Consider the following 14,032-nt stretch of genomic DNA (forward strand, 5'->3'; position numbering starts at 1 on the left):
GCTTCTGCAACTTTTAACATGAAAAATCCAATGAGGAGAAGAAAAGCAAAGCCAAAGAGTCCATCCCAAAATACGACAAACAAGCAAAATGAACAAAAACCATTGAATTCAATTCTTTCTGATTTTAGAAACTGCATTAAAGAAGGGGTGCACCGGTCCTGGAGATACTGCAATACCAGGTCAATGCGTGGAGTGGACAGAGCAAGCTCTTTTTCCATCTCCCTGTTCTAAAAATCCATTTAATATATGGTCCCCAGATAGGGGACGTATCAGATATTAAACTGATAAGAACAGATACTACACTTGATCTTAGCCAAAAGGCCGAGAAGCGATAACCAGAATTGGTTTCCAACTACGGTGCCACCCAAGGATTCTGAAAAGTCCATTTGTGGAGATGGCCACCTGGACTCCCGTTAAGAAGACATGCTGTCAACCTCTAGATCCCTCACATGCCTGCACTTTTCGGCTTGCTGCTGCTGCAATCCACGCGTTTTAGATCTGCATAACTCCACCTCTTTTAGCACAGTACCCTCAACCCCCGGCTGTTCCCACCCGCCTCAACACCGTTGGAAGGGAGGAGAACCAATTAAGGCGGGGGGGGGGTGGAACGAGCAGCTGTCTACCCTTAGCAGGAGGGTTGCTGATTAATTACCTCTCCTGCTGCTGCTGCTGCTGGCTGTCCAGCAGCAGACTGAAGGTGGCTGCTGCTGTGCGCAGGTATATAAAGGCTCAGAGCCTATTATGACACGCGCAGCCAGCGTTCCATTGCCACATTCCGTCTACTGCAGGCGGGATACCTGGATGGCTGAATGTCACTGAGAAGCTCACAGAGACCGCCATAAGCAACAGTTTAAAAGAATGCCACAGACTAATCAACCAAACTTTTTGGGTTGGTTTCTCTTTTATAGTCTGCAGGCATTAAATGAAAGAAGTCAGTGTTCCAGCAGAGGGAGACAACGTTTCAGAAAAGGCATTGTAGCAAACCAAAAAAGAAATTTTAAGCGCAGCAGAGTAACCAGCTCACATACCTGTTAGCTCAGGTGAGTTTAAAAGGCTGCTGTTGATAACAAGGGCATTTGCTAAATAGATGGTGTGTGTGCAACAATATACTGAAAGGTCAATTATATTGTGCAGCTTATCTCACCACCTGTAGTTATTTAGGTGAAAGCTCCAAAATGCTTGCCTAATATGTCTGTTTATCCAAAAGGAAGTATAGAGGGAGAGCTAGATAGATAGCATTGCATTACATTACATTACATTACATGGCAATGCAATGCACAGTTGCTGAAGTTGAACCAAAATGAGCTTGTCATCTGGCTTCTGCAACTTTTAACATGAAAAATCCAATGAGGAGAAGAAAAGCAAAGCCAAAGAGTCCATCCCAAAATCCGACAAACAAGCAAAATGAACAAAAAGCATTGAATTCAATTCTTTCTGATTTTAGAAACTGCATTAAAGAAGGGGTGCACCGGTCCTGGAGATACTGCAATACCAGGTCAATGCGTGGAGTGGACAGAGCAAGCTCTTTTTCCATCTCCCTGTTCTAAAAATCCATTTAATATATGGTCCCCAGATAGGGGACGTATCAGATATTAAACTGATAAGAACAGATACTACACTTGATCTTAGCCAAAAGGCCGAGAAGCGATAACCAGAATTCGTTTCCGACTACGGTGCCACCCAAGGATTCTGAAAAGTCCATTTGTGGAGATGGCCACCTGGACTCCCGTTAAGAAGACATGCTGTCAACCTCTAGATCCCTCACATGCCTGCACTTTTCGGCTTGCTGCTGCTGCAATCCACGCATTTTAGATCTGCATAACTCCACCTCTTTTAGCACAGTACCCTCAACCCCCGGCTGTTCCCACCCGCCTCAACACCGTTGGAAGGGAGGAGAACCAATTAAGGCGGGGGGGGGGTGGAACGAGCAGCTGTCTACCCTTAGCAGGAGGGTTGCTGATTAATTACCTCTCCTGCTGCTGCTGCTGCTGGCTGTCCAGCAGCAGACTGAAGGTGGCTGCTGCTGTGCGCAGGTATATAAAGGCTCAGAGCCTATTATGACACGCGCAGCCAGAGTTCCATTGCCACATTCCGTCTACTGCAGGCGGGATACCTGGATGGCTGAATGTCACTGAGAAGCTCACAGAGACCGCCATAAGCAACAGTTTAAAAGAATGCCACAGACTAATCAACCAAACTTTTTGGGTTGGTTTCTCTTTTATAGTCTGCAGGCATTAAATGAAAGAATTCAGTGTTCCAGCAGAGGGAGACAACGTTTCAGAAAAGGCATTGTAGCAAACCAAAAAAGAAATTTTAAGCGCAGCAGAGTAACCAGCTCACATACCTGTTAGCTCAGGTGAGTTTAAAAGGCTGCTGTTGATAACAAGGGCATTTGCTAAATAGATGGTGTGTGTGCAACAATATACTGAAAGGTCAATTATATTGTGCAGCTTATCTCACCACCTGTAGTTATTTAGGTGAAAGCTCCAAAATGCTTGCCTAATATGTCTGTTTATCCAAAAGGAAGTATAGAGGGAGAGCTAGATAGATAGCATTGCATTACATTACATTACATGGCAATGCAATGCACAGTTGCTGAAGTTGAACCAAAATGAGCTTGTCATCTGGCTTCTGCAACTTTTAACATGAAAAATCTAATGAGGAGAAGAAAAGCAAAGCCAAAGAGTCCATCCCAAAATCCGACAAACAAGCAAAATTAACAAAAAGCATTGAATTCAATTCTTTCTGATTTTAGAAACTGCATTAAAGAAGGGGTGCACCGGTCCTGGAGATACTGCAATACCAGGTCAATGCGTGGAGTGGACAGAGCAAGCTCTTTTTCCATCTCCCTGTTCTAAAAATCCATTTAATATATGGTCCCCAGATAGGGGACGTATCAGATATTAAACTGATAAGAACAGATACTACACTTGATCTTAGCCAAAAGGCCGAGAAGCGATAACCAGAATTGGTTTCCGACTACGGTGCCACCCAAGGATTCTGAAAAGTCCATTTGTGGAGATGGCCACCTGGACTCCCATTAAGAAGACATGCTGTCAACCTCTAGATCCCTCACATGCCTGCACTTTTCGGCTTGCTGCTGCTGCAATCCACGCGTTTTAGATCTGCATAACTCCACCTCTTTTAGCACAGTACCCTCAACCCCCGGCTGTTCCCACCCGCCTCAACACCGTTGGAAGGGAGGAGAACCAATTAAGGCGGGGGGGGGTGGAACGAGCAGCTGTCTACCCTTAGCAGGAGGGTTGCTGATTAATTACCTCTCCTGCTGCTGCTGCTGCTGGCTGTCCAGCAGCAGACTGAAGGTGGCTGCTGCTGTGCGCAGGTATATAAAGGCTCAGAGCCTATTATGACACACGCAGCCAGCGTTCCATTGCCACATTCCGTCTACTGCAGGCGGGATACCTGGATGGCTGAATGTCACTGAGAAGCTCACAGAGACCGCCATAAGCAACAGTTTAAAAGAATGCCACAGACTAATCAACCAAACTTTTTGGGTTGGTTTCTGTTTTATAGTCTGCAGGCATTAAATGAAAGAAGTCAGTGTTCCAGCAGAGGGAGACAACGTTTCAGAAAAGGCATTGTAGCAAACCAAAAAAGAAATTTTAAGCGCAGCAGAGTAACCAGCTCACATACCTGTTAGCTCAGGTGAGTTTAAAAGGCTGCTGTTGATAACAAGGGCATTTGCTAAATAGATGGTGTGTGTGCAACAATATACTGAAAGGTCAATTATATTGTGCAGCTTATCTCACCACCTGTAGTTATTTAGGTGAAAGCTCCAAAATGCTTGCCTAATATGTCTGTTTATCCAAAAGGAAGTATAGAGGGAGAGCTAGATAGATAGCATTGCATTACATTACATTACATGGCAATGCAATGCACAGTTGCTGAAGTTGAACCAAAATGAGCTTGTCATCTGGCTTCTGCAACTTTTAACATGAAAAATCCAATGAGGAGAAGAAAAGCAAAGCCAAAGAGTCCATCCCAAAATCCGACAAACAAGCAAAATGAACAAAAAGCATTGAATTCAATTCTTTCTGATTTTAGAAACTGCATTAAAGAAGGGGTGCACCGGTCCTGGAGATACTGCAATACCAGGTCAATGCGTGGAGTGGACAGAGCAAGCTCTTTTTCCATCTCCCTGTTCTAAAAATCCATTTAATATATGGTCCCCAGATAGGGGACGTATCAGATATTAAACTGATAAGAACAGATACTACACTTGATCTTAGCCAAAAGGCCGAGAAGCGATAACCAGAATTGGTTTCCGACTACGGTGCCACCCAAGGATTCTGAAAAGTCCATTTGTGGAGATGGCCACCTGGACTCCCGTTAAGAAGACATGCTGTCAACCTCTAGATCCCTCACATGCCTGCACTTTTCGGCTTGCTGCTGCTGCAATCCACGCGTTTTAGATCTGCATAACTCCACCTCTTTTAGCACAGTACCCTCAACCCCCGGCTGTTCCCACCCGCCTCAACACCGTTGGAAGGGAGGAGAACCAATTAAGGCGGGGGGGGGGGTGGAACGAGCAGCTGTCTACCCTTAGCAGGAGGGTTGCTGATTAATTACCTCTCCTGATGCTGCTGCTGCTGGCTGTCCAGCAGCAGACTGAAGGTGGCTGCTGCTGTGCGCAGGTATATAAAGGCTCAGAGCCTATTATGACACGCGCAGCCAGCGTTCCATTGCCACATTCCGTCTACTGCAGGCGGGATACCTGGATGGCTGAATGTCACTGAGAAGCTCACAGAGACCGCCATAAGCAACAGTTTAAAAGAATGCCACAGACTAATCAACCAAACTTTTTGGGTTGGTTTCTCTTTTATAGTCTGCAGGCATTAAATGAAAGAAGTCAGTGTTCCAGCAGAGGGAGACAACGTTTCAGAAAAGGCATTGTAGCAAACCAAAAAAGAAATTTTAAGCGCAGCAGAGTAACCAGCTCACATACCTGTTAGCTCAGGTGAGTTTAAAAGGCTGCTGTTGATAACAAGGGCATTTGCTAAATAGATGGTGTGTGTGCAACAATATACTGAAAGGTCAATTATATTGTGCAGCTTATCTCACCACCTGTAGTTATTTAGGTGAAAGCTCCAAAATGCTTGCCTAATATGTCTGTTTATCCAAAAGGAAGTATAGAGGGAGAGCTAGATAGATAGCATTGCATTACATTACATTACATGGCAATGCAATGCACAGTTGCTGAAGTTGAACCAAAATGAGCTTGTCATCTGGCTTCTGCAACTTTTAACATGAAAAATCCAATGAGGAGAAGAAAAGCAAAGCCAAAGAGTCCATCCCAAAATCCGACAAACAAGCAAAATGAACAAAAAGCATTGAATTCAATTCTTTCTGATTTTAGAAACTGCATTAAAGAAGGTGTGCACCGGTCCTGGAGATACTGCAATACCAGGTCAATGCGTGGAGTGGACAGAGCAAGCTCTTTTTCCATCTCCCTGTTCTAAAAATCCATTTAATATATGGTCCCCAGATAGGGGACGTATCAGATATTAAACTGATAAAAACAGATACTACACTTGATCTTAGCCAAAAGGCCGAGAAGCGATAACCAGAATTGGTTTCCGACTACGGTGCCACCCAAGGATTCTGAAAAGTCCATTTGTGGAGATGGCCACCTGGACTCCCGTTAAGAAGACATGCTGTCAACCTCTAGATCCCTCACATGCCTGCACTTTTCGGCTTGCTGCTGCTGCAATCCACGCGTTTTAGATCTGCATAACTCCACCTCTTTTAGCACAGTACCCTCAACCCCCGGCTGTTCCCACCCGCCTCAACACCGTTGGAAGGGAGGAGAACCAATTAAGGCGGGGGGGGGGTGGAACGAGCAGCTGTCTACCCTTAGCAGGAGGGTTGCTGATTAATTACCTCTCCTGCTGCTGCTGCTGCTGGCTGTCCAGCAGCAGACTGAAGGTGGCTGCTGCTGTGCGCAGGTATATAAAGGCTCAGAGCCTATTATGACACGCGCAGCCAGCGTTCCATTGCCACATTCCGTCTACTGCAGGCGGGATACCTGGATGGCTGAATGTCACTGAGAAGCTCACAGAGACCGCCATAAGCAACAGTTTAAAAGAATGCCATAGACTAATCAACCAAACTTTTTGGGTTGGTTTCTCTTTTATAGTCTGCAGGCATTAAATGAAAGAAGTCAGTGTTCCAGCAGAGGGAGACAACGTTTCAGAAAAGGCATTGTAGCAAACCAAAAAAGAAATTTTAAGCGCAGCAGAGTAACCAGCTCACATACCTGTTAGCTCAGGTGAGTTTAAAAGGCTGCTGTTGATAACAAGGGCATTTGCTAAATAGATGGTGTGTGTGCAACAATATACTGAAAGGTCAATTATATTGTGCAGCTTATCTCACCACCTGTAGTTATTTAGGTGAAAGCTCCAAAATGCTTGCCTAATATGTCTGTTTATCCAAAAGGAAGTATAGAGGGAGAGCTAGATAGATAGCATTGCATTACATTACATTACATTACATGGCAATGCAATGCACAGTTGCTGAAGTTGAACCAAAATGAGCTTGTCATCTGGCTTCTGCAACTTTTAACATGAAAAATCCAATGAGGAGAAGAAAAGCAAAGCCAAAGAGTCCATCCCAAAATACGACAAACAAGCAAAATGAACAAAAAGCATTGAATTCAATTCTTTCTGATTTTAGAAACTGCATTAAAGAAGGGGTGCACCGGTCCTGGAGATACTGCAATACCAGGTCAATGCGTGGAGTGGACAGAGCAAGCTCTTTTTCCATCTCCCTGTTCTAAAAATCCATTTAATATATGGTCCCCAGATAGGGGACGTATCAGATATTATACTGATAAGAACAGATACTACACTTGATCTTAGCCAAAAGGCCGAGAAGCGATAACCAGAATTGGTTTCCGACTACGGTGCCACCCAAGGATTCTGAAAAGTCCATTTGTGGAGATGGCCACCTGGACTCCCGTTAAGAAGACATGCTGTCAACCTCTAGATCCCTCACATGCCTGCACTTTTCGGCTTGCTGCTGCTGCAATCCACGCGTTTTAGATCTGCATAACTCCACCTCTTTTAGCACAGTACCCTCAACCCCCGGCTGTTCCCACCCGCCTCAACACCGTTGGAAGGGAGGAGAACCAATTAAGGCGGGGGGGGGGTGGAACGAGCAGCTGTCTACCCTTAGCAGGAGGGTTGCTGATTAATTACCTCTCCTGCTGCTGCTGCTGCTGGCTGTCCAGCAGCAGACTGAAGGTGGCTGCTGCTGTGCGCAGGTATATAAAGGCTCAGAGCCTATTATGACACGCGCAGCCAGCGTTCCATTGCCACATTCCGTCTACTGCAGGCGGGATACCTGGATGGCTGAATGTCACTGAGAAGCTCACAGAGACCGCCATAAGCAACAGTTTAAAAGAATGCCACAGACTAATCAACCAAACTTTTTGGGTTGGTTTCTCTTTTATAGTCTGCAGGCATTAAATGAAAGAAGTCAGTGTTCCAGCAGAGGGAGACAACGTTTCAGAAAAGGCATTGTAGCAAACCAAAAAAGAAATTTTAAGCGCAGCAGAGTAACCAGCTCACATACCTGTTAGCTCAGGTGAGTTTAAAAGGCTGCTGTTGATAACAAGGGCATTTGCTAAATAGATGGTGTGTGTGCAACAATATACTGAAAGGTCAATTATATTGTGCAGCTTATCTCACCACCTGTAGTTATTTAGGTGAAAGCTCCAAAATGCTTGCCTAATATGTCTGTTTATCCAAAAGGAAGTATAGAGGGAGAGCTAGATAGATAGCATTGCATTACATTACATTACATGGCAATGCAATGCACAGTTGCTGAAGTTGAACCAAAATGAGCTTGTCATCTGGCTTCTGCAACTTTTAACATGAAAAATCCAATGAGGAGAAGAAAAGCAAAGCCAAAGAGTCCATCCCAAAATCCGACAAACAAGCAAAATGAACAAAAAGCATTGAATTCAATTCTTTCTGATTTTAGAAACTGCATTAAAGAAGGGGTGCACCGGTCCTGGAGATACTGCAATACCAGGTCAATGCGTGGAGTGGACAGAGCAAGCTCTTTTTCCATCTCCCTGTTCTAAAAATCCATTTAATATATGGTCCCCAGATAGGGGACGTATCAGATATTAAACTGATAAGAACAGATACTACACTTGATCTTAGCCAAAAGGCCGAGAAGCGATAACCAGAATTGGTTTCCGACTACGGTGCCACCCAAGGATTCTGAAAAGTCCATTTGTGGAGATGGCCACCTGGACTCCCGTTAAGAAGACATGCTGTCAACCTCTAGATCCCTCACATGCCTGCACTTTTCGGCTTGCTGCTGCTGCAATCCACGCGTTTTAGATCTGCATAACTCCACCTCTTTTAGCACAGTACCCTCAACCCCCGGCTGTTCCCACCCGCCTCAACACCGTTGGAAGGGAGGAGAACCAATTAAGGCGGGGGGGGGGTGGAACGAGCAGCTGTCTACCCTTAGCAGGAGGGTTGCTGATTAATTACCTCTCCTGCTGCTGCTGCTGCTGGCTGTCCAGCAGCAGACTGAAGGTGGCTGCTGCTGTGCGCAGGTATATAAAGGCTCAGAGCCTATTATGACACGCGCAGCCAGCGTTCCATTGCCACATTCCGTCTACTGCAGGCGGGATACCTGGATGGCTGAATGTCACTGAGAAGCTCACAGAGACCGCCATAAGCAACAGTTTAAAAGAATGCCACAGACTAATCAACCAAACTTTTTGGGTTGGTTTCTCTTTTATAGTCTGCAGGCATTAAATGAAAGAAGTCAGTGTTCCAGCAGAGGGAGACAACGTTTCAGAAAAGGCATTGTAGCAAACCAATAAAGAAATTTTAAGCGCAGCAGAGTAACCAGCTCACATACCTGTTAGCTCAGGTGAGTTTAAAAGGCTGCTGTTGATAACAAGGGCATTTGCTAAATAGATGGTGTGTGTGCAACAATATACTGAAAGGTCAATTATATTGTGCAGCTTATCTCACCACCTGTAGTTATTTAGGTGAAAGCTCCAAAATGCTTGCCTAATATGTCTGTTTATCCAAAAGGAAGTATAGAGGGAGAGCTAGATAGATAGCATTGCATTACATTACATTACATGGCAATGCAATGCACAGTTGCTGAAGTTGAACCAAAATGAGCTTGTCATCTGGCTTCTGCAACTTTTAACATGAAAAATCCAATGAGGAGAAGAAAAGCAAAGCCAAAGAGTCCATCCCAAAATCCGACAAACAAGCAAAATGAACAAAAAGCATTGAATTCAATTCTTTCTGATTTTAGAAACTGCATTAAAGAAGGGGTGCACCGGTCCTGGAGATACTGCAATACCAGGTCAATGCGTGGAGTGGACAGAGCAAGCTCTTTTTCCATCTCCCTGTTCTAAAAATCCATTTAATATATGGTCCCCAGATAGGGGACGTATCAGATATTAAACTGATAAGAACAGATACTACACTTGATCTTAGCCAAAAGGCCGAGAAGCGATAACCAGAATTGGTTTCCGACTACGGTGCCACCCAAGGATTCTGAAAAGTCCATTTGTGGAGATGGCCACCTGGACTCCCGTTAAGAAGACATGCTGTCAACCTCTAGATCCCTCACATGCCTGCACTTTTCGGCTTGCTGCTGCTGCAATCCACGCGTTTTAGATCTGCATAACTCCACCTCTTTTAGCACAGTACCCTCAACCCCCGGCTGTTCCCACCCGCCTCAACACCGTTGGAAGGGAGGAGAACCAATTAAGGCGGGGGGGGGGTGGAACGAGCAGCTGTCTACCCTTAGCAGGAGGGTTGCTGATTAATTACCTCTCCTGCTGCTGCTGCTGCTGGCTGTCCAGCAGCAGACTGAAGGTGGCTGCTGCTGTGCGCAGGTATATAAAGGCTCAGAGCCTATTATGACACGCGCAGCCAGCGTTCCATTGCCACATTCCGTCTACTGCAGGCGGGATACCTGGATGGCTGAATGTCACTGAGAAGCTCACAGAGACCGCCATAAGCAACAGTTTAAAAGAATGCCACAGACTAATCAACCAAACTTTTTGGGTTGGTTTCTCTTTTATAGTCTGCAGGCATTAAATGAAAGAAGTCAGTGTTCCAGCAGAGGGAGACAACGTTTCAGAAAAGGCATTGTAGCAAACCAAAAAAGAAATTTTAAGCGCAGCAGAGTAACCAGCTCACATACCTGTTAGCTCAGGTGAGTTTAAAAGGCTGCTGTTGATAACAAGGGCATTTGCTAAATAGATGGTGTGTGTGCAACAATATACTGAAAGGTCAATTATATTGTGCAGCTTATCTCACCACCTGTAGTTATTTAGGTGAAAGCTCCAAAATGCTTGCCTAATATGTCTGTTTATCCAAAAGGAAGTATAGAGGGAGAGCTAGATAGATAGCATTGCATTACATTACATTACATTACATGGCAATGCAATGCACAGTTGCTGAAGTTGAACCAAAATGAGCTTGTCATCTGGCTTCTGCAACTTTTAACATGAAAAATCCAATGAGGAGAAGAAAAGCAAAGCCAAAGAGTCCATCCCAAAATACGACAAACAAGCAAAATGAACAAAAAGCATTGAATTCAATTCTTTCTGATTTTAGAAACTGCATTAAAGAAGGGGTGCACCGGTCCTGGAGATACTGCAATACCAGGTCAATGCGTGGAGTGGACAGAGCAAGCTCTTTTTCCATCTCCCTGTTCTAAAAATCCATTTAATATATGGTCCCCAGATAGGGGACGTATCAGATATTATACTGATAAGAACAGATACTACACTTGATCTTAGCCAAAAGGCCGAGAAGCGATAACCAGAATTGGTTTCCGACTACGGTGCCACCCAAGGATTCTGAAAAGTCCATTTGTGGAGATGGCCACCTGGACTCCCGTTAAGAAGACATGCTGTCAACCTCTAGATCCCTCACATGCCTGCACTTTTCGGCTTGCTGCTGCTGCAATCCACGCGTTTTAGATCTGCATAACTCCACCTCTTTTAGCACAGTACCCTCAACCCCCGGCTGTTCCCACCCGCCTCAACACCGTTGGAAGGGAGGAGAACCAATTAAGGCGGGGGGGGGTGGAACGAGCAGCTGTCTACCCTTAGCAGGAGGGTTGCTGATTAATTACCTCTCCTGCTGCTGCTGCTGCTGGCTGTCCAGCAGCAGACTGAAGGTGGCTGCTGCTGTGCGCAGGTATATAAAGGCTCAGAGCCTATTATGACACGCGCAGCCAGCGTTCCATTGCCACATTCCGTCTACTGCAGGCGGGATACCTGGATGGCTGAATGTCACTGAGAAGCTCACAGAGACCGCCATAAGCAACAGTTTAAAAGAATGCCACAGACTAATCAACCAAACTTTTTGGGTTGGTTTCTCTTTTATAGTCTGCAGGCATTAAATGAAAGAAGTCAGTGTTCCAGCAGAGGGAGACAACGTTTCAGAAAAGGCATTGTAGCAAACCAAAAAAGAAATTTTAAGCGCAGCAGAGTAACCAGCTCACATACCTGTTAGCTCAGGTGAGTTTAAAAGGCTGCTGTTGATAACAAGGGCATTTGCTAAATAGATGGTGTGTGTGCAACAATATACTGAAAGGTCAATTATATTGTGCAGCTTATCTCACCACCTGTAGTTATTTAGGTGAAAGCTCCAAAATGCTTGCCTAATATGTCTGTTTATCCAAAAGGAAGTATAGAGGGAGAGCTAGATAGATAGCATTGCATTACATTACATTACATGGCAATGCAATGCACAGTTGCTGAAGTTGAACCAAAATGAGCTTGTCATCTGGCTTCTGCAACTTTTAACATGAAAAATCCAATGAGGAGAAGAAAAGCAAAGCCAAAGAGTCCATCCCAAAATCCGACAAACAAGCAAAATGAACAAAAAGCATTGAATTCAATTCTTTCTGATTTTAGAAACTGCATTAAAGAAGGGGTGCACCGGTCCTGGAGATACTGCAATACCAGGTCAATGCGTGGAGTGGACAGAGCAAGCTCTTTTTCCATCTCCCTGTTCTAAAAATCCATTTAATATATGGTCCCCAGATAGGGGACGTATCAGATATTAAACTGATAAGAACAGATACTACACTTGATCTTAGCCAAAAGGCCGAGAAGCGATAACCAGAATTGGTTTCCGACTACGGTGCCACCCAAGGATTCTGAAAAGTCCATTTGTGGAGATGGCCACCTGGACTCCCGTTAAGAAGACATGCTGTCAACCTCTAGATCCCTCACATGCCTGCACTTTTCGGCTTGCTGCTGCTGCAATCCACGCGTTTTAGATCTGCATAACTCCACCTCTTTTAGCACAGTACCCTCAACCCCCGGCTGTTCCCACCCGCCTCAACACCGTTGGAAGGGAGGAGAACCAATTAAGGCGGGGGGGGGGTGGAACGAGCAGCTGTCTACCCTTAGCAGGAGGGTTGCTGATTAATTACCTCTCCTGCTGCTGCTGCTGCTGGCTGTCCAGCAGCAGACTGAAGGTGGCTGCTGCTGTGCGCAGGTATATAAAGGCTCAGAGCCTATTATGACACGCGCAGCCAGCGTTCCATTGCCACATTCCGTCTACTGCAGGCGGGATACCTGGATGGCTGAATGTCACTGAGAAGCTCACAGAGACCGCCATAAGCAACAGTTTAAAAGAATGCCACAGACTAATCAACCAAACTTTTTGGGTTGGTTTCTCTTTTATAGTCTGCAGGCATTAAATGAAAGAAGTCAGTGTTCCAGCAGAGGGAGACAACGTTTCAGAAAAGGCATTGTAGCAAACCAATAAAGAAATTTTAAGCGCAGCAGAGTAACCAGCTCACATACCTGTTAGCTCAGGTGAGTTTAAAAGGCTGCTGTTGATAACAAGGGCATTTGCTAAATAGATGGTGTGTGTGCAACAATATACTGAAAGGTCAATTATATTGTGCAGCTTATCTCACCACCTGTAGTTATTTAGGTGAAAGCTCCAAAATGCTTGCCTAATATGTCTGTTTATCCAAAAGGAAGTATAGAGGGAGAGCTAGATAGATAGCATTGCATTACATTACATTACATGGCAATGCAATGCACAGTTGCTGAAGTTGAACCAAAATGAGCTTGTCATCTGGCTTCTGCAACTTTTAACATGAAAAATCCAATGAGGAGAAGAAAAGCAAAGCCAAAGAGTCCATCCCAAAATCCGACAAACAAGCAAAATGAACAAAAAGCATTGAATTCAATTCTTTCTGATTTTAGAAACTGCATTAAAGAAGGGGTGCACCGGTCCTGGAGATACTGCAATACCAGGTCAATGCGTGGAGTGGACAGAGCAAGCTCTTTTTCCATCTCCCTGTTCTAAAAATCCATTTAATATATGGTCCCCAGATAGGGGACGTATCAGATATTAAACTGATAAGAACAGATACTACACTTGATCTTAGCCAAAAGGCCGAGAAGCGATAACCAGAATTGGTTTCCGACTACGGTGCCACCCAAGGATTCTGAAAAGTCCATTTGTGGAGATGGCCACCTGGACTCCCGTTAAGAAGACATGCTGTCAACCTCTAGATCCCTCACATGCCTGCACTTTTCGGCTTGCTGCTGCTGCAATCCACGCGTTTTAGATCTGCATAACTCCACCTCTTTTAGCACAGTACCCTCAACCCCCGGCTGTTCCCACCCGCCTCAACACCGTTGGAAGGGAGGAGAACCAATTAAGGCGGGGGGGGGGTGGAACGAGCAGCTGTCTACCCTTAGCAGGAGGGTTGCTGATTAATTACCTCTCCTGCTGCTGCTGCTGCTGGCTGTCCAGCAGCAGACTGAAGGTGGCTGCTGCTGTGCGCAGGTATATAAAGGCTCAGAGCCTATTATGACACGCGCAGCCAGCGTTCCATTGCCACATTCCGTCTACTGCAGGCGGGATACCTGGATGGCTGAATGTCACTGAGAAGCTCACAGAGACCGCCATAAGCAACAGTTTAAAAGAATGCCACAGACTAATCAACCAAACTTTTTGGGTTGGTTTCTCTTTTATAG

At 45.2% G+C, this 14,032-nt stretch overlaps 11 non-coding genes across 11 annotated transcripts; all 11 read right to left on the minus strand.

The window, feature by feature from the left end:
• Window positions 1–142: 142 nt before the first annotated feature.
• Window positions 143–333, minus strand: LOC141210978 (U2 spliceosomal RNA). The gene has a single exon (XR_012280967.1). It is a non-coding gene; the product is annotated as a U2 spliceosomal RNA (small nuclear RNA).
• Window positions 334–1,458: 1,125 nt separating this feature from the next.
• LOC141210979 (U2 spliceosomal RNA) lies at window positions 1,459–1,649 on the minus strand. Its single transcript, XR_012280968.1, has one exon. It is a non-coding gene; the product is annotated as a U2 spliceosomal RNA (small nuclear RNA).
• Window positions 1,650–2,769: 1,120 nt separating this feature from the next.
• LOC141210980 (U2 spliceosomal RNA) lies at window positions 2,770–2,960 on the minus strand. Its single transcript, XR_012280969.1, has one exon. It is a non-coding gene; the product is annotated as a U2 spliceosomal RNA (small nuclear RNA).
• Window positions 2,961–4,079: 1,119 nt separating this feature from the next.
• LOC141210981 (U2 spliceosomal RNA) lies at window positions 4,080–4,270 on the minus strand. Its single transcript, XR_012280970.1, has one exon. It is a non-coding gene; the product is annotated as a U2 spliceosomal RNA (small nuclear RNA).
• Window positions 4,271–5,391: 1,121 nt separating this feature from the next.
• On the minus strand, window positions 5,392–5,582 carry LOC141210352 (U2 spliceosomal RNA). Its single transcript, XR_012280524.1, has one exon. It is a non-coding gene; the product is annotated as a U2 spliceosomal RNA (small nuclear RNA).
• Window positions 5,583–6,707: 1,125 nt separating this feature from the next.
• Window positions 6,708–6,898, minus strand: LOC141209995 (U2 spliceosomal RNA). The gene has a single exon (XR_012280178.1). It is a non-coding gene; the product is annotated as a U2 spliceosomal RNA (small nuclear RNA).
• Window positions 6,899–8,018: 1,120 nt separating this feature from the next.
• Window positions 8,019–8,209, minus strand: LOC141210982 (U2 spliceosomal RNA). Its single transcript, XR_012280971.1, has one exon. It is a non-coding gene; the product is annotated as a U2 spliceosomal RNA (small nuclear RNA).
• A 1,120-nt stretch (window positions 8,210–9,329) lies between these two features.
• Window positions 9,330–9,520, minus strand: LOC141210983 (U2 spliceosomal RNA). The gene has a single exon (XR_012280972.1). It is a non-coding gene; the product is annotated as a U2 spliceosomal RNA (small nuclear RNA).
• Window positions 9,521–10,645: 1,125 nt separating this feature from the next.
• LOC141209996 (U2 spliceosomal RNA) lies at window positions 10,646–10,836 on the minus strand. Its single transcript, XR_012280179.1, has one exon. It is a non-coding gene; the product is annotated as a U2 spliceosomal RNA (small nuclear RNA).
• A 1,119-nt stretch (window positions 10,837–11,955) lies between these two features.
• On the minus strand, window positions 11,956–12,146 carry LOC141210984 (U2 spliceosomal RNA). The gene has a single exon (XR_012280973.1). It is a non-coding gene; the product is annotated as a U2 spliceosomal RNA (small nuclear RNA).
• Window positions 12,147–13,266: 1,120 nt separating this feature from the next.
• LOC141210985 (U2 spliceosomal RNA) lies at window positions 13,267–13,457 on the minus strand. The gene has a single exon (XR_012280974.1). It is a non-coding gene; the product is annotated as a U2 spliceosomal RNA (small nuclear RNA).
• Between the last annotated feature and the right edge of the window lie 575 nt (window positions 13,458–14,032).

This window comes from Phyllobates terribilis, unplaced genomic scaffold, assembly GCF_046119375.1.
Source record: "Phyllobates terribilis strain yellow unplaced genomic scaffold, ASM4611937v1 Scaffold_169__1_contigs__length_4117513, whole genome shotgun sequence".
Taxonomy (NCBI): Eukaryota; Metazoa; Chordata; class Amphibia; order Anura; family Dendrobatidae; genus Phyllobates; species Phyllobates terribilis.